The sequence below is a fragment of the Oryctolagus cuniculus genome, chromosome 6, assembly GCF_051225735.1.
Source record: "Oryctolagus cuniculus isolate XC-2025 breed Fujian yellow rabbit chromosome 6, ASM5122573v1, whole genome shotgun sequence".
NCBI lineage: Eukaryota > Metazoa > Chordata > Mammalia > Lagomorpha > Leporidae > Oryctolagus > Oryctolagus cuniculus.
Genome location: NC_142872.1, coordinates 15,749,678 through 15,773,581, shown reverse-complemented (window position 1 = coordinate 15,773,581; position 23,904 = coordinate 15,749,678). Strand labels below are relative to the sequence as shown.

At 46.7% G+C, this 23,904-nt stretch overlaps 1 long non-coding RNA gene across 12 annotated transcripts in view; it reads right to left on the bottom strand.

The window, feature by feature from the left end:
• Window positions 1-23,904, bottom strand: part of LOC138850050 (uncharacterized) — a 111,118-nt gene that overhangs the window by 70,401 nt on the left and 16,813 nt on the right. The window contains exon 3 of one of the 12 annotated variants that reach the window (XR_016235295.1): window positions 15,938-15,958. The exons of 10 other annotated variants lie outside the window; for them this stretch is intronic. This is a non-coding gene — a long non-coding RNA (uncharacterized LOC138850050). Of the gene's footprint in view, window positions 1-15,937; window positions 15,959-22,867; window positions 22,887-23,904 lie in introns of those variants that run through there. One more of the 12 variants, XR_016235297.1, reaches the window with a different exon arrangement.

The following is a 23,904-nucleotide window of genomic DNA, read 5'->3' as shown; positions in this document are numbered from 1 at the left end:
CATTAAAATTGCATTCTAATTCTGTCTCAGCTTGGTCTCTGTGCTTCCTAAGTCATTGCTTGCTCATTACTTGTAGTGTGGGAGATGAAATTTATTCAAACCTGATAGCTGAGATAAGGAACTGAGAGGCAGGCAGCTGGGAGAAATGAAATTAGCCTTTTTTAGTGCTTTTCCGGCTGGATTTTTGCACAGCTACCCGTTATACCACGTGTCAGTTGGCATTTGTGACACTATCTGTGTCTGCTTTATAGATTTCCATTAATATGATATGCTTAAGACAAAAATACAGAAGAGCTTTCTCCCATTCCTGTTTCATGTCTTAGCTTTCAAATGCCACTGAGTATCTGAGTTGATAAAGGAGGAAACATGATTTTCTATAGTTTTCCATAATGACAGAATCATTAAAATTGCTCCACAAAGATTGTTTCATTGTGTTCGAATTCTTATTCATTTCTCTTACGGGAATGAACGCTGGTGACAAGGAGTAAATGTTATACCCTCCAAATGGTTTGAGGCGAAATGGATCTCCACTGTAATGTGACATCCAAGAAATTTCACGTGGGACATAGGAGGGAGCCACGTTTTCTAACCTAAACCTTCTAGCCTGAGTTTTAAATGGCAAAAGAATACACTGTGGAATTCCCAATTTTGAATGCGCAAGAGTTATTTGGAGCAAATTGACTAAACGCATTGTACTTTTCCATTATACAATTGAGCTGTTAAGGAATTATATGGTCTAATTACTAAACTTGGTATTTTTGACTACTTTGATTATGAACAGATACTGTCATTAGCTAGGTAATTACATTGGCTGTAATAACAAGCAGTCATTTAGAAATATGTTCTAAATTATTTCCTATATGAAAGCCAAGTCTTGGTTGATCAGCGTATGTGATTAATGTCAAGTGTCACGGAACAGCTGAGTGATCTCTGTGTAGAAAACCGTGCATTTACGTAAAATCCTGAAGAAACTCTTCACACTCCAATACCAATAGTACACGCAGGGGTTAACATGTACCTAAATCTAAGTCCTGATACATTTTTTTCCAAATTACTCAAGAAAAATAAAAGAATACAAACACCTTTCTTAGAAATGTGATGTTTAGGTCTAGGTTTGCTCTAACCACAAGTTCACTGTGTATACGCAACCTAGGCATTTTACAAATACATTGTAACTGAAATTCAAGTAGAACCAAACATTATGTAAGATACGTGAACAGATCTGCCAAGCCCACTGCAGTACCAAATTACAGAACAATTTATGGGACTAATAAATCGTACAAATAAGAAACAACGGGCCACAGTCATAAAATCACCTTTGATGTAGCTGTTGTCTAGGAATGGTAGCTGGATTCCAAAGGTGACCTTTCTGAGAGCATTAAGCAAGGTACATTTTTTATTTTCATTTTATTTCTTTCCTGTTGTGCTTTTTGGCTCAATGTGCTTGCCATTCTAACCGCTAACATTCTGTAAACCATCCAGCACAGAGGGAGGTCACACTACAATCTAGGACAAAACTCAGAATCAACAGACTACACAAGGCCAAAGGATTGTCAAACAGATCAACTATACAATGTGTGCATATATATATTCTCTGAGTAGACCCTAAACACCCAAACTGATATGGACACAACCAGTTAACTACTACAGGATTTGTTTCTGGACATCAGAGTAAACCGTGATTATATCCTCTAAGTAACACACCCAGGCCCCCTCCGGTTCTATCTCCTTCCTCCTTTCTATCACATCCACTCCAGGTACTGGGCAAGAGCTTATACCCCAGCCCTATGACAGACACGGCCTCTACCAAGCAAATGGCTATTAGGAACATGGAAACTCAACTGGAACATTTGCTGATGCTACATGTGGGTATGTATCAACTTAGAATTTGTAGCATAGGCCTCAAACACCTACAGACTAAAAAACTGTCAAGGAACATACTAAGACCATGTGCAGTGTGTTCCTATAAAGACATTTATTCTATTTTTTCATGAACAAAGCAGTTTTCCTTCTTTTCAGGCTGTAGGAATCTGGTTGCCAATTCTACTTAATTATACCTAGTCCCAAGATTCCTTTATTAGTTGGACATCTTCATAGAAATGACAGCTGTGTCAACAGCACTTTTTCGAAGCAGCCATCATCTCCCCCACCCCACAGTCCCATGTTGCTCCTTCTTTCTCACCAGAAAGAAACAGCAAATACCTATAGGGCCATTAGTCAAAGAGCAAGGGGCCACAGTGGCTGTACCGTCACTGTCTCTAGAAGTGTCGGCCGCAGCCACCAGGCTTTGTAGCTATCCTCTCTCCTTGATACTTTGGCTTCTTTCTGGTTGTTTGTGGTGGTTAAGACCTATTTAGCACCAATGGCTGCTGTTACCAGTGTCAAGGCATGTGGCTGATGGGCTGGTGCTGTGGCGTGGTGGGCTAAGACTTCGTCTGTGGTGCCAGAATCTCTTATGGGTACAGGTTCATGTCCCAGCTGCTTCTTTTCTGACCCAGATCTCTGCTTATGGCCTGGGAAAGCAGCAGCAGGTGGCCTAAGTGCTTGGGCTCCTGCACCCAAGTGGGAAATCTGGATGGAGTTCCTGGCTCCATGCTTCAGCCTGACCCAGCCCCAACCTTCACAGCCATTTGGGGAGTCAACCAGCAGATGGAAGACCTCTCTCTCTGTCTCTCCCTCTCTGTCTTTAACTCTACCTTTCCAATACATAAAGTCTCTTAAAAAAAGAAATGTAGCTGATAACTGAGATTCTGATCCCTTAACATTCCCTCCATAGTTGCAGGTCTTCTCCATAAACCCCAGCAACACTAAAACGTATGTGCCATCAGATATCAAAGAAGCAACTCTTTCTTCATTATTCATATGAATAGGCATACTCTCACACCACTTTGGCTTTGCGGCATTTAGTACAAAACAGTATCAATCTGCTGTTTGCCAGAGCTTTGAGAACTGTTTGTCCTCCTAGATAATTTTCCTTGGCCAGCTGTTTAACATTTATATTCTACTTAGATATGATTCTTTCTTTGACTAATTCCAACTAGTCGGAATTAGTGGCCCTAAACCTTTAGGCTGAAAGTCTTTTTAAGATTTGTTTATTTGAAAGTCAGAGTTACACAGACAGAAGGAGAGGCAGAGAAATAGACAGAGAGCTCTCCCATCCACTGGTTCAATCCCCAGTTGGCCACAATGGCCAGAATTGTACCAATCCGAAGTCAGGAGCCAGGAGCTTCTTCTGTGTCTCCCATGCAGGTGCAGGGGCCCAAGGACTTGGGCCATCTTCTACTGCCTTCCCAGGCCATAGCAGAGAGCTGGATCAGAAGTGGAGCAGCTGGGACTTGAACCAGCGCCCATATGGGATGCTGGCACTGTGGGCAGCCACTTTACCTATTATGCCACAGCATTGGCCCCAGACTCAAAGTCTTGATTCAGCATCAGCGGTAGTTGCTCTTTGTCTAAAAAAAGAAAGTGCTTTAGAGGGGTTTACTGGTTCCTTTTAGGTTTTATTTATTTATTTATTTATTTATTTATTTATTTTAAAGGGGGTGGGGGGACACAGAGGCAGAGGTATCTTTCAACTGCTGGTTCACTACACAAATGCCCTCAACAGCCAGATCACGGCAAGGCTGAAGCCGTATGGGTGGCAGGGATGCAAGTACTCAGGCCATCTCTGCTGCCTCCCCAGGTGCATGAGCAGGGAGCTGGCACAGAAGCCAAGCAGCCAGGTCTCCAATGAGGTAGTGATATGGGATTCAGCTGTCCCAAGCAGCAGCTTCCCCCACTGCGCCACAACACCTGCCCCGAGGTACTGCTTCCTATTCAAACGTCTTTAGAATATTCAGTATCTTCCAATATTTTTATTCTTCCTTGTCTTTCAGTCTGCCTCTTTGATGCCTCCTTTACTGACCTGTTCTTACACCTCTCAGAGAGGTAATGCATCAAAGATGGGCAAATAAACCCCAGGATATTAAGCAGCCGGCTTTAAAATGACCATACAGAAGATAAGCTCTTGCAAAAGAAGTCACATTCAATGAAAAAGCTCATGTTCAAATTCATTTAAGGACAAATTTCAAAAGGAGATAAAACCATGACTCTCATACAAATGTAAAATGAACGTGTATTAGGGATTCTATTTACTCAACTACATGACAGAGCCAAGTTGATGTGACAACTGGTTCAAAGGAGAACCCCAGGGGCCAGTGCTGTGGCATAGCAGGTAAAGTCGCTGTCTGCAGTGTCAGCATCCCACATGGGCGCTGGTTCAAGACTTGGTTGCTCTACTTCTGATCCAGCTCTCTGCTGTGGCCTGGCAAGGCAGTAGATGATGGCCCAAGCCCTTAGGCCCCTGCACCCACATGGACGACCATAAAGAAGCTCCTGGCTCCTGGCTTTGGATCTGCAGAGCTCTGGCCATTGCAGCCAACTGGGTGAACCAGTGGATGGAAGACCTCTCTCTCTGCCTCTCTTTCTCTGGGTACCCTGACTTTCAAATAAATAAAATCAAGAAGAAAGAAAGGAAAGGAAAGGAAAGAAATAAAGAATAAATCTAGGCTCTCTTGTAAAAAGTTTCCTGCCTGCAAAGAGAACTTTTCATTGTAGCAATGAACATGAAACTCCAGGCAAGCAGGACTCTACCTGGACAAAGCATAGTCTTGGCCATCTGTCATATTCCTCTGCAGAATTTTTGTCCAAAATGAAACCAAGTCCCTGTGCAGTTCATGGGACACAGATGCTAAATGTCATCAGGTCCCAGTCTCCCATGGTCTCCCAGGCTTCCTCGCTTAGTTTACACTTTCCCAGCCCTGATTTGAGGATTTCAGATTAACCTCTCACCAATACTAAGGCATTGAATTGAGGCTGTGGTGCAGTGGGTCCCACACAATCCCTAATCGCTGGACTCATGAGGTCATTTATTTCCCTTGTATGTGACATCTTGTTAGTTCTTATCTTCAGCAATTCCTTTACCAGGAGTCCCAGGGCCTGAACAAAAGTAAATATCCCCAGACTGAAGAGACCCCACTTAGCCATCACCAAAATTCCCTAGAGGACATATTGCCAACCAATCAAAGAAGGGCCAGATGCACAGCCAACAAATCAGGACCTCGGCCATCAGCAGAACAGGCACTTAGCCCCACCCTCAGCCTGTAAAAACCTTTACCCCTAAGCCATCAGAGTGCACTGGAATTAGGTGATACTGCCTGGTTCCTTGCTCTGTGTTTTGTAATCAACACCTACCTTCTTTCTTCACTCCAGTCAGTCACTGGCTTGCTGCCCGTGGATCCAGTTTGGGGGGTTCTATTGCACGTCCTCCGCTCAGCTATGGGGTGCTCGCCATCAGTAACAGAGACTTGCAGAACCCACAGCAAAATGTTCTGATTCAATACATTTGGGCCAACACCTGGAAATCTGTGTTACAAGTCTGCAAAGAATTTTGATGATGGCCGCTGTGAGGACTTGTGAGTTAAGCCACAGTTTGTCTATACCGGAAAGAAAACTCAATATGCACCTGCTCCAAGACTGACTCTAAAAACAAAGTTGTGGTTGCTTAGTTGGAGCATACAGTGCTACTCATTTTGTTAACTCACAGAATGCTGCTGCTCCAACTATCTTATCAAGAACATAATAGATGAAAAATTAGGGCCCCCAAAATGCCCAGTATCCACATAAAGCCCAGTTATTCTACCTTTTTCTCTTTTTAATTTATTTATTTAAAAAGTGGAGTGGGCTGGCGCCATGGCTCACTAGGCTAATCCTCCGCCTTGCGTCGCCAGCACACCGGGTTCTAGTCCCGGTCGGGGCGCCAGATTCTGTCCCGGTTGCCCCTCTTCCAGGCCAGCTCTCTGCTGTGGCCAGGGAGTGCAGTGGAGGATGGCCCAAGTGCTTGGGCCCTGCACCCCATGGGAGACCAGGAGAAGTACCTGGCTCCTGCCATCGGATCAGCGCGGTGCGCCAGCCACGGCAGCCACTGGAGGGTGAACTAACGGCAAAAAGGAAGACCTTTCTCTCTGTCTCTCTCTCTCTCACTGTCCACTCTGTCTGTCAAAAAAATAAAAAAATAATAATAAAAAAATAAAAATAAAAAGTGGAGTGATAGAGAGAGGCAAAGAGACTTTCCATGGAGTGGTTCACTTTCTAAATTGGTGCAACACCCAGGGCTGCGCCAAGCTCAAGCCAACAGCCAGGAACTCCACCCAGATCTGTCCCATGAGTACACACAGGCCCAGGCACTTGAAGCACCACCTGCTGCCTCAGAGACATCAGCAGGAACTTGGATCAGAAGCAGAGCAGCCAGGACTGGAACCAGCATTTTGATATGGGATGCAGGCATCCCAAGCAGTGGCTTTATCTGCTACACCACAATGCCAGCCCCTTTCTAAAAAACATTTATTTATTTTCAGAGGGAGAAAAAGAACTCCCATGCCTTGGCCCACACTCCAAATACATGTAACAGCCCAGACTGGGGTAGAAACCAGCAGCGAGGAACCTAACTCAGCTGTCCCATGCACGTGGCAGGAACCTGACCACCTAAGCCATCACCTCCCAGGATCTACACAAGCAAGAAGTTCAAGTCAGCGGCCCGAGCTGGGGATTGAACCCAGGTACTAGGATACAGGATGCAGGCACCCCAATGGCATCTCAACTGCCAAGCCCAAGGCCTGCTCCCCGCCCCCATCCTTTTTTTCTACTCCACTGCCTGCCCGTCCACCTGGATTTTGTATTAAGAAGGTTTTTAAGCATTTATTTTCCACACATGAAATGTTCTCCTTATTGTGTTGCTTTGTCCAATTTCTGTTTCCAGAAAGTGACCAAAACAGTGCTTGACAAATATATGCACAACAAAACAAAGAAAGGCCAAAGAGAAGGGAAATACGTCGTCGGTAATAACTGATCAACTGGCAGTGTTGAGGCTCAGCCGGGGTGCCGAGCCCCTGAGCCGTCGGAGCTGGCAGAGACCATCAGGCAACAACCTTCACGCAAGGCACTCAGTGTGATCTCTTATTACTCCCTTCCTGCTCAGCCCCAACTTGCTCCGTCAGTAATTAGGAGCTGTCACCTGGAACACGGGCGCCGATTGCATTCAACTTCCAATCCACCACGCCAAGGACCTACACATTTCAGGGGACTGCTCAGAGCGGGACTGAAGACCACGGAGGGCACGGAGTGGCCCGTGGCCAGGAGCACACACACACCCACGCCGGGAAGGCATGGGACAAGACGCTGAGCACTGTCCTGAACGACTTTGTGTTTACGCTGCTCAAAGTTTTCCAACCTACCAGCCAAGCCTGCATACTGTGTATTTCAACAGCGTCTGGAGCAGAGCTACTTGGGTTTCTTTTCACGTTCTCTCTCCCAACACTACTTAGAATTCTCCAGCCCCTTCGGTTTCTCACTCCTGTTTTCCATTTTCTAAGTATTTCCCCGAAAACAATGGTGGGAAAAGAAAAGAAAAACCATTCAATCCCAGGCTCATAAAAAGCACGAGCTCCCCGCTTCCCCAGCCGGTTGTGGTTGTGGTTGCTACTGCTGTTATGACTGTCCTGTCTTTTGTGTAACTAGAATGTTTCTAGCTTTTAAAAATGTTTATCCAGGGCTCTGCGTACTTCCCATGACTCCCTGCTGATAAAGCCTCGGTCTAATTAACGTATTTATATGAACATTGCCGAATTCCACTTGCATTATTTCGACACACAAAGGGAAATTCCTGGCATTTTCAAGTCACAATTGTGTAATCAGATGACATTGTGTCAGCTGGTTTAAGAATACCTCTACACCAGTAATAAAGAAAAAAAAGCACAACTTTTTAAAAAAATTGATTTCCCCTTTCTATTAGTTTTACTGGAAAATACTTCAAGTAGGGCTGAATTAAAGTTTTAAAACTAAGCAACCCAAAATAGTAGCGATGGATTGTATTTGTTTACTTAATTAACTTGGGAATTACTGGACAGGGGAGAAGCCATTCCATCACCATTCAATTAAACCACAAGGCATGCTTTTCTGTTTCGTTTTTTTGCCTCTAGTGAAGTCTTGCCCCTTGACACATCCTCATTATGGAAATAAATGTAACATTGAATAAGCTAATGCCATTCCTTTGGAATTATGACACGAAGACGAAGAATTATGGCACGCTGGGAATTCGGGGAGGAATGGATTTACAAAAGAAGTCAGCACAATTGTTTTTATTGTGGTTGAATCTCTAGTTTGGGGGGAAAAAAACCAAAGGGCAAGGAATTGGGGAGTTTCTGGATAAATGTGGATCTAATGAAGAGAGCCCATTGGTTCCACAGGCGGGCTGGGATTCCCACAGTCCTGAACAAACAGTTCTCAGCCAATAATTCCTCAGCCTTTGTTTCCCCACTCTGGAATTCTGACTACAGGCGTGTTACCAAGCCAACTGGGTTCACTACAAAGACACAGAGACGCTCCTTTTATCACAAAGATCAAGACAACAATTGTGTGCCTACAAGAAAAGAACAACTAAAACCATGCAACAGGCATTAAAAGAACAATTCTAGAGATAGTTGCCTTTGAACTCCAATAATGGGCAACATTCAGTCCTGAGATTTGAATTCCAAGTTAAAAGAATTCATCACCAATGGCCTTTCCTTGTCATTCTAAGAGCTGCTGGCATCAAATGCACTCCTCAGCATTGATTTTGTCAAATGCAATGTTTCAGTCAGGTGGAATCCATACAATGATCATACTGTAAATCAAATTGATAGACCCAGTTTTGTTTATTATAGAGCTCACTTATGAAACAGAAGAAATCTACATTTTGTCTTGGCTTCATCCCAAACTACAGAAAATGAAGTTCTTTAAAAAACTGGCTCCAAATTGCCACTTCCACAAGGTTAAACCCTGCAGCTTGCACAGACTCAGTGCACAGGTGTGTCCAAGACCCAGCTGAGCAAACAGAAAATACTGGTTAATGTGGGTGCTTCTTTCTTTCTCCTAGCTTTGACCTGTGAACACTCTGAGTTCCATGCTGGGGGGCAATCAGATATTTTCATTTTTGTGTCAACATTCCATGTTCTAGTAATGTGGGGACATTTAAGCTGAATCTGAACAGACATCAAGAATTCAGAATAAGGGGCCAGCGCCGTGGCTCACTTGATTAATCCTCCGCCTGCAGCGCCGGCATCCCATATGGGTGCCAGGTTCTAGTCCGGTTGCTCCTCTTCCAGTCCAGCTCTCTGCTGTGGCCTGGGAGGGCAGTGGAGGATGGCCCAGGTCCTTGGGCCCTGCACCCACATCGGAGACCAGGAGGAGGCACCTGGCTCCTGGCTTCAGATAGGCACAGCGCGCCGGCTGTGGCGGCCATTTGGGGGGTGAACCAATGGAAGGAAGACTGTCTCTCTATTTCACTCTGCCTGTCAAAAAACAAAAACACTAAAAATCTATGATCTAGCAGTCCCACCATTGGGTAAATATTCAAAGTGAAATCTGTACGTTCCAGAGAGATTTGTACTACCACATTCACTGCAGCATTACTCCCAGGAGCCAAGACAGGTAATCAGCCTAAGTGTTCATCAATAGACGAAAAGATGGGGGTGGGGGGCAGTGCTATGGCGCAGCAGGTTAACACCCTGGCCTGAAGCGCTGGCATCCCACATGGACGCCGGTTTGAGATCTAGCTGCTCCACTTCTGATCCAGCTCTCTGCTATGGCCTGGGAAACCAGTGGAAGATGGCCCAGGTCCTTGGGTCCCCGCACCCACATGGGAGACCCAGAGGATGCTCCTGGCTCCTGATCGGTGCAGCTCCAGCCATTGTGGCCAACTGGGGAGTCAACAAGCAGAATAAAGACCCCTATCTCTCTCTCGCTCTCTCTCTGCCTCTCTTCTCTCTGTGTAACTCTGCCTTTCAAGTAAATAAATAAATCTTAAAAAAAAAAAAAAAAGATAAGGGCCAGTGCAATGGCATAGTGGGTAGAGCTGCCACCTGCAGCACTGGCAACTAACATGGGCACCTTTCGATCCAGCTGCCTGCTAATGCGCCTGGGAAAGCAGCAGAACAGGGTCCAGGTGTTGCTTCCGGATCCATGCGGGAAACCTGGAAGAAGCTCCTGGCTTCAGATCGGCCCAGCTCCAGCAATTGCAGTCGTTGGGGGGTGGGGGTGAACCAGCGATGGAATTCTGTCTCTCCCTGTCTCTGTACCTATGCATTTCAAGTAAATAAATAAATCTCAAAAAATTGATGGAAAGATGGAGATAATATTAGCCATACACACAGTGAAATACTCTTTAGCCTTAAAAAACAAGGAAACCAGGGCAAGTGTTTGGCACAGTAGGGAAGAAGCTGTTTGGGATGCTTGCAACCCACGTCAGAGCATGTGATTTCAAGTCTGGGCCCCTTTCCCATTCCAGCTTCCTGCTAATGCTCACCTTGAAAAGCAGCGGCGAACAGCTCAAGGACTTGGTCCCCACCACCATGTGGAAGACTCGGATTGAGTTCTGGGCTTCTGTCTTCTGCCTGGTCCAGCCCTGGCTATCATAGGCATTTGAGCAGTGCATCAGCAGATACAGGACCTCCCTCAGGAGCTGTCATTCTGGCACAGCTGGGGAAGCTGCCACCTGCTGCAGCATCAGCATCCCACAGGGGCGCCGGTTCTAGTCCCAACTGCTCCACTTCTGATCCAGCTACCAGTTACCATGCCTGGGAAAGTGGTCAAAGATGGCCCAAGCTCTTGGGCCCCAGCCACCTACGTGGGAGACCCAAATGGAGTTCTAGGCACCCAGCTTCCATCTAGCCCAATTCCAGACGATGTAGTCATTTGGGGAGTGAAAGAGCAGATGAAGAATTCTGTCATTCCTTCTCTGACACTCTTCGTTTCAAGCAAATAAATTAATCAAAGGAGTCATGCATACATTAGAATACTATTTTTCAGTTTGCTTTAGTTAAAGGTGGCATTAAATGGTTCTTCTGCCTAAATATTATAGATTTAATTTAAAAAATTAAAAATTTTTAATGTAACAGTGACTTCATTAAGATACAACACAGAAATCATCAGCTATCTGTGGCACTCATTCACTATCCTCTACTTTATTAATAAGTAAGTCTATGCGAAAAAAGTGTTCCTATAAAGCCTTACTGAGGCCAGCGCTGTGACGCAGTGGGTAAACGCTCTGGCCTGAAGTGCCAGCACCTCATATAGGAGTCAGTTCGAGACCCAGCTGCTCCACCTTCGATCCAGCTCTCTGCTATGGACTGGGAAAGCAGGAGAAGATGGCCCAAGTCCTTGGGACCCTGCACCCACGTGGGAGACCCGGAAGAAGCTCCTGGCTCCTGGCTGCAGATCGGCACAACTCTGGGCGTTGCAGCCATCTGGAAAGTGAACCAGAGAATGGAAGACCTCTCTCCTCTCTGTGTAACTCTGACTTCCAAATAAATAAATCTTTAAAAATAAATAAATAAAGCCTTATGACATTGGGACATCTCCAAAATCCTATTTACAAGTAAATCTTTATAACTATATATAACATGTCAGGGGGAACAAGTTGTCATTTTATGTCCGATTGTTAAAAATTGAAACATCAGAGTAAGGAATCTGTCAATGAGACATCAAAGCTAGTGTTGCTGCTAATGAGCCTCCCACTTCCCAAAATAAAACAATGTCTAGCAGTAAGGAAATCGCCTCTATTTTACTACTGTTTACAAAGCATTTTCCTAAGTTGTTCAAAAGAAGGTATTTTTGTTCGTCATCACAGAAATCCAAAGATAAACATGGTTACCTGTAAAGCTGAGTAAACCATTTTTATACAAAAGCTAATGGAATGTGAAGAAATAAGGCAAAATATATGTTCATTTCTAAGACATCAAATAACCTTGTTCTCTGGTGAGATCCTTCAGGGTTTCTTCTTCCCTCCCCTGCTGCCACCCAAGATAGGAGTGAAAACATTTGACAGTAACTATGTATTTTTGTCTGCCAGAGGTCCTGTGATATAGCTGTGTCAGCAACCAATACGCAGCCAAGTAAAGAACCGAGGGGCTGGAGCTGCGGCACAGCAGGTTAAAGCCCCAGCCTGCAGCGCTGGCATCCTTTATGGGCACCGGTTCAAGGCCCAGCTGCTCCACATCAGATCCGGCTCTCTGCTGGTGAGCTTGGGAAACAGTAGAGAATGGCCGGGTTCCTTGGGCCCCTGCACCCATGTGGGAGACCTGGAGGAGGCTCTTGGCTCCTAGATTCGATCGGCTCAGTTCCAGCCATAGGGGGAGTGAACCAGAGGATAAAGACCTCTCTCTGTCTCTACCTCTCTCTGTAAGTCCGTTTTTCAAATAGATAAATCTTTAAAAAACAAAACAAAGCACAGGAACTAAGGGGCTGCTGGGGCGGTGCAGCAGGTTTGGCCACCACCTGCCACACCAGCATCCTGAATCGAAGCACCAGTTCGAGGCCCGGCTGCTCCACTTCCATTGCCACTCCCTGCTAACCTCATGAGAGAGCAGCGGAAGAGGGCCCGAGTGCTTGGGTGGGTCCCTGCCCTCACGTGGAAACCCACACTCCCGGCTTAGGCCTGGCCCATTCCTGGCCATTACAGCCATCCAGGGAGGGAAGCAGCAGATAGAAGATATCTGCTTGCTTCCTCCTTGCCCAGGGGAAGGGTCTTCATGAACATTCTCATTTTCCAGAAGGATCCCCTCCTGTCCCTTGCAAAACCAACTGTTCACAGTGCTTTAGCAAGATCTCACGTCAGGTTCCAGAGCGCTCTGGAAAAGCACATTTGAGTACGGATCGCTGTGTATCAAATGCACAAAACATGTAAAACAATTTATTCTCAACCTACTTTCAATCAGCCAACTCTCCTGCTAATCACAAGTCTACACCTCCCTGGAAAACACAACAGGCTTGCTGCCCGTCCAGTACAATGCCATCTGCTGCCATGGTTCTCCAAGAGCAAGCCCTGGACTGGCAGCAGCTCAAGCATCAGGAAACGTGTTAGAAATGCAAATTCTCAAGCCCCACCCAAGATCCACTGAACCCAAACGACCACAACACCAAAACCTGAAAACCAGCTATCTGGATTGATTCTGCTTGCCTGGGGGGTGAGCGGGCAGCTCCAACTACAGACCACACATTATGAGCGTGTGCAAGAAAAACCTACAGAACTCACCACAGGAGGGAGAGCGCTTATCCCTTCATAAAAGATTGTTAGATAGATGTTCAAAATACATATGTACTTAGCTGGCGCCGCGGCTTACTTGGCTAATCCTCCGCCTGCGGCACTGGCACCCTGGGTTCTACTCCCGGTTGGGGCGCCAGTTCTGTCCCGGTTGCTCCTCTTCCAGTCCAGCTCTCTGCTGTGGCCAGGGAGTGCAGTGGAGGATGGCCCAGGTCCTTGGGCCCTGCACCCGCATGAGAGACCAGGAGGAGGCACCTGGCTCCTGGCTTCGGATTGGTACAGCACTGGCCTTGGCAGCCATTTGGGGAGGGAACCGATGGAGGGAAGACCTTTCTCTCTGTCTCTGTCTATAACTCTACCTGTCAAATAAATAAAAATTTTTTAAAATATTTATTTATGTATTCATTTGAAAGGCAGAGTTAGACAGGAAGAAATAGAGATATAGAGATCTTCCACCTACTGCACCACTTCTCAAAAGGTCACAGTGGCCAGAACTGGGCCAGGCTGGAGCCAGGAGCTTCTTTAGTGCCTCCCACATGGTGGCAGGGCCCAAGCATTTGAGCCATCTTCTGCTGCTTTCCCAGGCACATCAGTAGGGAGGTGGATTGACAATGAGGCAGCTGGGACTGGAACTGGTACCCACCAGGGATGCCAGCACTAAAGTTAACCCGTTATGTCACAGAACTGGTCCCTAAATTAAACTCTTACTGATGGATTGAAATTATCTTCCACAGCAAGTGGACACACAACCTTCTAATTCTGAATTTAGGATGGTCTGTACCACACACTTATTTTAAAATATAGTTAAGTCAACAAAATTAAAGGAAACCAAGAACTTTTAAAAAGTTTATTCATTTGAAAGGCAGAGTTAGAAAGACAGAGAAAATGGGAAACAGAGAGGGGTCCTCCATACACCAGTTCACTCCCCAGATGGCCACAATAGCTAGTGCAGGACTGGGCCAAAATCAGTAGCCTTTAACTTCATCTGGGTCTCCCACAATGGGTAGAAGTGACCCAAACACACGGGCCATGTTTGGCTGCTTTCCCAGGTGCATTAGCAGGGAGCCGAATCAGAAGTGGAGCAGAGTAGACACAAGCCTGCATCTGTACGGGACACACATGTCGCAGCAGGATGTTTAACCTGCTTTGCCACTACAGAATCTACCTCCCACACTAGACTGCAGATCCAGAAAGAACACTTGAACTGCAGGCTGTGGAGGAGAGATGGGAGGAGCCTGAACAGAACAGAAGTCATATTGCCAAATGGCTACTAGTTCAAAGCTCTCCGCCTTTGGGCTTTTTTATCTTAACCACACTGCCTTCAAAAGAACAATGAGTGGTCACGCATCATTGCCTCACAGATAGCCTGACATTATCTGCTAGCTGCCCACACAGCCAGGCCAGAGCAACCCATTTCTGTTGGCGCTGTCAGCATGATTTAACAGGGCTGTAGGGAACTCCGTGCACTCGTGGCCCAGGGGTCCTCTCAAGTCCGCCTTCTCCCATGGCTGGCAGTCCGTTCCCTGACACTTAACAAGCAGAGAAATACTTTGAGTATGAATTTGATGCCTGACACATCTATCCCCACATTATAGTTTGCTTTCTATTGGGCAGCTGATCACACATGTAACATCTGGCTGCATCCCGTATCAGTGCCAGGTCAAGTCCCTGCCACTCTGCTTCGGATGCAGCTTCCTGCTCATGTGCCTGGGAAGGCAGTGGATAAGGACCCAAGTACTAGGGCCACTGATACCTACGTGCGAGGCCAGAGAGGGCGCCTCTTACTTGCTGGACCCGGAACTTGTTCTGGAGCGAAGCTGGAGATCAGAGGTCCTCTGTATATGCCATTTCTCAGACCCCTTCAGCTTCAAATAGCCCATCTGCCCAACAGCCAGGTCCTGGGGGAGTGGGTCCCAAACACAGCACTGCGAAGGCACTTAGTGCAGGGGACTGTGCAGTTGAGACTGGTAAAACTTATGTTCTATCTTACTATGATGAAAAAAGCAATCCTGAGATTCCTAAAGGCCCACAGCATGGGCCTCTGGTGAGGATCAAAGATCTCTGACATTACTGCTCTTAAGTGGGGAAAGCAAAATGGAAAACTCAAGAGGCATCAACAAATCCTTCCTGAAGTCATACTCCATCTCACAGGACAGAACATTAGGAATCGTCCCAAGCCTGAAACAGTGGGGTGATGACATGCTGTAGGGGACGCAAAGCAGGCTTTCCTGCCATCTGTCCAGGGGTCCTTGCCTGCGGCACCTCCACCCAGAGCAGATGAACAAGCTCCAAGCATTGCCACTTCTGGAAGCTTCTCACAGCCCTGGAGCCCTTCCCCAGGAATGAAGCCTGCAGGGATCACTGGGTTCCAAAAATGGAGAGTGGGAGAGAAGAGAAGAGGTCTGTGAGCGCAGTGGGCCAACAGCAAGGCCTGTTGGTTTGCATTCCTGAGCAGCCCAGAGCCTGTGCAGCTCAGAAAACTCCTTTCCCCTGGGCGTAGGGGAGGGCAACTCTCACATGAGGTCTCATGACCTACTTCAGGGACAGCTGCAAAGTCTGCCCCAAACAGGTTTTTCAAACCCTTTCAGCGTCCCTGTGCCCAGCTGACCCATCCCCAAGGCCAGCGATGTTGTGGAACAAGGACACCCTCCACCCACAGGAGGCAGGAGGCAGGGGCCTGAGCCGATTGCACGGGAGTGCCAGGAGAGATGCTGAAGTTTAGCAAGTGATTTCACAGGTCCATTTCAGCAGAAGAGGCAAGGAAGAGGGCCAAAGCCAGCCAAGGGGGAGGCAGCAAAGGAGTCCAGCTACACAGCAGCAGAAGAGCAGGCAAGAAGGGCAACCCTGGAAAAGTTGAAAGTAGGGAACTTAAGCCGTGTGGGACAAAGTTGTGTTCAGTGGGCCCTGTGTTGTGATGCTGTGGGTGAAGCCGCTGCTTTTACTGCTGGTACCCTCCCTGAGCACAGCTCCAGTCCTGGTTGCTGTGCCTCCGATCCAGCTCCCCAGTAGTGCTCCTAGGAAGGACTAGATGATGGCCCAAGTGCCTGGGTCCCCTCACCCACATGGGAAACCCAGAAGATGTTCCAAGCTCCTGGCTTCAGCTTGGCCCAACCCTAGCCTTTGCAGCCATGTAGGGAGTCAATCAGTGGATGGAAGACCTCGATCTCTCTTTTTCCCTATTGGCCACCCCCTCAGTCTGCCTTTCAAACAAATCAATCTTCCTTAAAAAAAAAAAAAAAAAAAAAAGGCCTGCACAACTTGATAGTGCTTCACCAAGTTTCATTCTGCGGCATTCAACTTGAGTCTCAGCATCCACGAAGCTATTATTCACCAGTACAGAGAAGAGTCTTTGGGCGTGGGTGTCCGGGAGACTGATTCAACCAAGCAAACAGAGGAGATCCAGGTTTGGGAGCCTGAAGAGCAGGTACTGGCAGGAGCTCTGAGCAGCCCACACAGGGGCCAAGGTGTGGGCAGGTTTGCGAAGACAAAGAGAGACAACTCCTGGCACCGACACAGAGCAAAACGCGGCAGGATTTGGCAAGTAGAGCCAGGAAGAAAAAAAAAAGGAAAGATAATTGAAAGATAGCAATGAGCTGTCATCTGGTAACGAGGAGGAAAGGCAAGGAAAATAAGAGATGGTTAGAAGCAAAGGAAAGTACTACGATAGCATTTAGCTATCGATGGAGCTACTTCAATTTCTCTGAATTCCCAAAATGTAAACAGAGCCAGGGAGTGAGGTGCACAATAAATCCAACTTCTCACCAGGGAGCATCCCCATTCACGTACCCACACACCGACACGCGGCTGCTTTTGGTGGGAAGGTGTTTTTCCCCTCCAACCTGTGCAGGATTGGATGGAGTCTTGGAACCTCCTTTGCAGCTCCCCTCCAAGTCACCCTCCTGTAGGAAGGGAGCAGGCGCTGTAGGGACCCAAGTAGAGAACCAAGCCTGCCAGGCCGAGCGTTCCTGTCCCGTACACAGTAAAAACAGCACTTGGTGAGCTTCACTCCACCAGATAAATAACATGATGAGATGGTATCTTACACCCAGCAATCGATGAAAACAAATGCCTTCCAGAACAATCATTTTATCTGAAACTCTTAGCACGCAACAGAAACTCCATTTCCTATGCTCCTTGGCATATGTTGGGCCAGCGCAGCAAGCCAGGGGTCTCTGTTGATTTGTTTTGGGAAGTTGCAAAGGAGGAGAGGACTGTCTGCTGGAACAAAATCCTTTCCAAAAACCAGAGAGAGATTCTCATCTTTCATTTAGGTTAATAACACAGCACATATATTTGTCAATCAAATTAGAATTACTGTCAGCCCATAATGCATTCGAGTTTAGCCAATATCAGTCAGTCCTGATTTATTTGCTTAATACAAATCTAATTGAGTTTCAGGCTCCTCTCCTTTCAGCTGTTAACCGACCAAGTACATCTTTAATTTCCAAGACCGACGGCGGGGTAGCAGTTGAGAGGAGCCGCGATTTGCATAAGGCCCCAGAAGGGTGCCAAAACCCTTCACGCTTTAAACAACAGCCTTTATTATTCTGTAAGTGGATGTGTTGAATTTTCATGCTTTTGTTTCCAGTGCAGGCCTGACAGAAAAGAATAAAGTAGATTTTGCCAGCACCCCTGCTGTGCCCTGGGGGAGAGATTCAACGTGCCTCATTTGTCTTAATTGGAGATCCGCCCTCAGCACCAGCTTTCGATGCATACATTAGCATAACAGACAGAAAATGCAAGCCCACTTTGGTAGAAAGAGTCTCCCCCAACACACACACACACACACACACACACACACCTCCCATTTTCGAAGACTAATAAAATCCGCGAGAGGGGAGAAGTACGCATTTCATCTCCTGGATTTCTTAGGGCCCTGGCAGTAAAATCGCCTATACAGCGAGATGCATCAAAGCCTACTTTATCTCTGCACTGTTATTAGAGTCAATCGTGAAAAATGTGATAAATATCATCGAGGAAAGAGCCTGAAAGCCTCTCTTTATTCTTCCTAATGTGCTAATCCTATAGACTTGGGCTTTGACTGCTTTCCTGGCTTTCTCAGAGGCCAGAGTTGGTGTTGCCCGGAGATGAATGCTGTAGCAGCTAGGAAGGATTCTAGAAGGTGGGAAAAAAAATCCTCGCCAAGGTGAATTGATAACAGGAAAACAAACGCAGTGATCTCCGTTCAAAGCAAGATGTTAAACCTCCTGCCAAGTCCTAGGAAAATTATTAAATTCCCCTCCACGTTTTTCAAATTACAAAAGGGCTCCAAGCCTGGACAGACAGCCTGTGCCGTGTAAATCATTTCCCTAATGCAGCCTCTGCCACTATCAGATGGAAGTAATGGAACACAAAGGCAGGTCTTTCCAAAGAAATATTTCGTCTCCGTGTTCCCAAGACTGGTATTAATTCTCTCTTCACATCTGTTCAACCTGCTTGCCATGGCCAGCACGCGAAAGAGACAGGAAACAGGAGGCAAGGTGTAATTTCTTAATAAAACGTGGTGCACACATTCTCTTGGAGAGAAATGGCTGCCTTTCAGAACAACAATGGATCCCGGTTTTGCCTCGCCTGATGTCCAGCAGATCTCGTTTTCCACGTCCGTCAAACGGGACTCCCACTAGAAGCTTCTCCGGGGACTCTTTTCCAAAGTGCATATTTGTGTTTATTTTGTTGTGCTTAAGAGCTGGCTTTGTTCTCAATTATCTGTACGCACATGTAAAAAGTAAGGACCTTTTGGGTCAAGTCCTGATGAGCAATGAGAAAGCAAAATCATTCTGGAATGCGAAGCTGGAGATTTCGAAGTCTGTGGTCCTGGGAGAGCCGCCAAGGCCCGCCCGCAGTCCAAATCCTCACTGATGCCTGGAGGTCAGCAGTGGAACCCTGGAGGCCAAAGTGAGGTTTCCCCACCCCCACCACCACCCTCACCTCCCCCCAGTCTCCACTTTCCTCCCACTCGGTCCCAATAAACATCCAAAGGAGCGAGGCTGGGCAGGTGGGTGTTGCAGAACAGAAACTTGTTTGCTTTCTCATGCAAATCCATCTCAAAAAAAAAAAAAAATCATCTTTTGGCTGATCTGCCCTTTCCACTTTACCACTGGTTTCATTTACATCACAAAAATGACAAGCAGGGACCCGGCTTATCAGATGATCCCTGCTGCTTTCTAAACAAACATTCTACACACGCGGAAAGTTCTTCCTGGAATCCTCCCACCGGCCCCCAGGAACTGGTCTTGATGTTTGGCCTGGGAATTAGACTCACACCTAACTCAGGCCTGGTGCAAATACGCAAGGCTCTTTCCACCCGACAGCCTCTCCTTCCCCCTCAAAAAACAAGATACCTTCCAGGAATCAACAGTTCTATCCTGGCAACTTCCAAAAATTATTCCCATCTCAGAAGTGAATTGAGAACGGAATCTAAGCTTTCCTTGGGCAGTTGTTGCTACTAGTTGGTTGTTTTCTTTTTTTAATTTTGTTTTCTTTTTTCTTAATTTGAAAGGCAGATACAGAGTTCTCCTCCTCCCTGGCTCACCCCCCCTCTCAGGGTATACATTAGCAGGAAGCTGGAGCAGGAAGCAGAGCCAGGACTGGAACCACACCTGCCATGGTCACTGTGGGACAGAGGAAAACGCAATAAGGGCATCCCTAGTGGCCCCATAACCACTGCACCAAGCACCTGCCCTGTTGAATAGCGAAATGTATTGAAGATCAAGATTTTTCTTATCATTGCTATTAGGAGAGTAATGTGTGCTCTTTGTATAAAAGGACAATCTATTTCAAAGAAGAAATGTCATTCAGGTCTGTGCATATTCCTCCAGTTCCTGGCAAAGACCCTGCATTCTTCGCAACCATAATGTGCAAATGGGTATTTCAAATGCACTAGTGACAGAGACTGGTTTCCAGTTCAGCCCTCAGGCATCGCATGCAAGAACAGACCAGTTCCAGCAAGAAGCCTCCACCTCCCAATCTGACCAGCTTCAAGCCTGCTGTCCCCAGTGCTCTCCCCACCACGCCTGACTTCATGAAGACTCCTGGCAGGGGATGTCAGCAGGCATTGCCCTCCCCTCCTGGTCCTGCTCTGACCACCAACTCCCCATCCGGCTTCCTCGGCCCCCAGTTTTCCTTGTTCCATTCAGAGTTGAACCCATCTGTCCTTCCTACAGCAAACCCCTACCGCAGGAGCCCTGTCCTACTCAACAGTCCCCAACAAAGTTGGCCTCATTGTCTTAGCAAGGAGCAGTGTATTTTTAACACTGCTTAAAGATGATCTTCAGCCAAAATTAGCAGCATTTACTCGCACGTTGAAGAACTCATCAGTGTGGCAGCGCTGGACACTGGAAAGGTTCCCAGGGTATTGCTGTAGCATCACGAGCTGTGAACTTGTGCAGGCTGAACTTGGAGGCAAAGCGTTTACTTGGTTGGCTATAGATGAGCGCTTGGATAATTGAGAAACTTCCTACCAAAGCTTAGTTGGAATTAGCTTTTTTTTTTCTTTAAGATCTATTTTATTTTTTTTTAAAGGCAGAGTTGTAAAAACACAGAGCAAAAGAGATCTTCCATCCACTGGTTTACCTCCCAAATGGCTGGGCCAGGCCATCTTGACCCTCTATGTGGGGGCAGGGGCCCAAGCACTTGGGCCATGTTCCACTGCTTTCCCAGGCACATTAGCAGGGAGATGAATGAGAAATCTATCAGCCAGGATTCAGCTGGCACTCATATGGGGTGCTGGTGACCCAGTGGCAGATTAACCCACGGCAGCACAATGCAGACCCCCAGCTCACAATTCTTAATATTCAAGATTGAGTTTTGCTGTTCATACAGAACAGGGTTTGGTTTGCTTATTTAAGGAGAAATCTCAGCCTGCCTGCTTCCCAGTTAACTGTCTTAACACTAACTTGAACCTGCCACCCCAGCATCAGTCCAGCCCACATGTTCTGGGTTGAAAGGTGCTGGTTAGATTTAACCTCTTAGAATGACCAATCTGCCTTTTAAATGAGCAGAATTACAGAGAACCTCTCTGCAGTGACTCATCCATTTTTTTTGTTGTTGTTAAAGATTTAATTTATTTGAAAGAGTTACAGAGAGAGAGGAAGAGACAGAGAGAGGTCTTCCATCCGCTGGTTCACTCCCCAGATGGCCACAACGGCTGGAGCTGCGCCAATCCGAAGCAAGGAGCTTCTTCTGGTCCCCCACGCAGGTGCAAGGGCCCAAGAATTTGGGTCATCTTCTACTGCTTTCCCAAGCCATAGTAAAGTAGGCAGGCATACAGGCTAAAATCAACTATGTTTGTGAGCTGGAAGACCACTCCTTTGCCACACCCCTGTATGACCTCACTTCCTGATACCTTCACCACACCCCTGTGTGACTTCATGCCCCCACCTGGCCACACCTGGGTGCCCACCAGCCAATCAGGTTAATTAACCACACCCCTTTGGAAGTGGGTTAAAAGCCTGGGACACGGTGTGTCCGGCCCTTCTCTTTGGCCCTGGCCTCTTGCCAGGAGGGGTCTTGCTGTAGCCCTGCACCACCCACCCTAGGCTTCCTGGCCTGGATGCTCCTTCACGTGGCTGGTTCCTGATGCTTGATATGAACCCATATTTACCTCTCTCTCAAATAAAGTTCTCATTCTCCTATGCATCTTTCTCACTAAATAAAGGATCAAAATGTATCACACCGCTGGTATTTAGAATTCTTCTCTAAATATTAGGCAAGAACCCTCTCAGGCTTATTCATATCAGGGATTTATTAATAAGTATATGGTGATATCGCATGGCACCCCAAATTCTGGTAGCATATGTGGCACCCCAGATGGTGTTTCTGGAGAACTTTAAAGGGCCACATTTTTAGTGTAGATTTTAAGGGGGTCATCTCCAATTTCAATAACAGAGAGCTGGACCGGAAGAGGAGCTGGGACTAGAACTGGCGCCCCTAGGGGATGCCGGCACTTCAGACCAGGGTGTTAACCCACTGCACCACAATGCTGGTCACCCTTTTTTTGTGCCATCATTCCTTCTGAACATCAATTCTCACCATAAAAAACAGCATTTGTGATAACATCTCTTGAAAATCAGGCATTGGCCTTTTGGAGAGCAGGTGCATGAGACCTTAACTTTCCCCACAGCCATAAATATAAATTTCTCTTGAAGACAAAAAAAAAAAATCCTGATGGTTTCATGTAACATTTTACTGTGGGCCTCAGACAGGGTACTGGTCCAGTGGGTAATGAGATGATGGGCCTGGAGAAGCTACCTCTCAGAGAAATCCTAGCATTCTTACATGATTGGATAGTCCTCAAGAGCCAAGTCTCAGAATCCTACCACTATTAATATGGAAAAATTTACTGTAAATGATTTTGACCTGATTCTGTAGACTATACAAATGTACTTAATCTATACAAGTACCTTAAACAGACTAAAATCGAACAAAGTAGGAATGAACCCCATAGAAAGACCAGAGTTTATGGCAAAATAGCCTAGAATTTAAAGAGTTCAACTGACAATGACCTACAAGGCAAGTGGTAATTATTGCTGTTCCAAGGACAAAGAAAAAGACATAGTGCTAACTTAGCATCAACAAATTAACTATCAGATACTCTTTCCTGTATTACCAGGCACAGTGAAGTGATGAAAAGTGAACACTGCATCTGTTTTGTACACAGACATTTCTCACCTTAGGGAATTTGTAATGGATTAGTCAAACGGGAATCTCCTCTTTATTCATTTTCTTGGTAGATAATGTCTGAGTTTGATTTGAAAGACTTGGTCAGCACTGACTGGGAGAGAAAACATTAAGTGGCAGCGTTACTTTAAGTCACCCCTACTTCACTGCCTGACGGGAGACCGGATGTGAAGCTCTTGGGATGGCTATTGGGGGTAGCGGGTAAGAAGCCTGCATCTCATCCGATTCCGGCTTCCTGCTAACGTGTACCCGGGGAAGCAGCAGATGATGTCCCCAGAGGAGACCTGGACTCAGTTCTTGGCTCCTGGCTGTTGCAGACATCTAGGGAGGGAACCAGCACGTGGACAATCTCTGTGGGTCTCTCCCCTCTGTCCCACTATCCCATGACACCCAAAATGTGGCATCCAGAATTTTTAAGCTGAAGGAATGAGAGAAACAGCAGGAGCTGGGAGGCCAGAGAGGACAGCAGGAGCTATCCTAAGACCCTCATGGGAGCGGTGCCTCCACCATACCCAGCAAAGGGGCTCTCAGATCTGACAGCAGCCTGAATGAACAGGCTCCCCTAAGCTTCCCCCAGGTCATTACCCTGTACTCACACCCTTGACCTAATGCAGTTCTCTACTCTTCATCAAACCCACTACAAAAATGCGTTCAGCCTTCAGTTCCTTAACACAGCTCCTGATATTTATATTAATTAAGTTGGTATGTTTTCTCCAGTTCATCTGTGTTTGGTTTATCTCATTCCCAGGGCCCTCGACAGAGGACTGAGGAGCACAGAGCAAACGCTCTATTCATCTCCTGCACGGCCCTCATTCCTCAGTGGTATCTGTTCTAAGAGGAGGAATGTCAGGCAATGGGTAATAACTAGTAAGTAACCAATTCCTCTAGGTTTAACTTTCCAAGCAAGACCAGACACCTGTGCAAGGTAGGCAGTTGTGCATAGAATTTTCCCCTCCAGGCAATCAGAGATTCTGTCCTTTGAGCTGAGCTAAGATCAATGCACCAAAGAGGTCCAACTGGCCGAACTACAGAGAGGCTGCTGACAATGTGGCTGCAGGTAGGCCTGGGAGTAACAGCTCCAAGCTCAGGCCACCCCTCAACTTCTTAGTGGA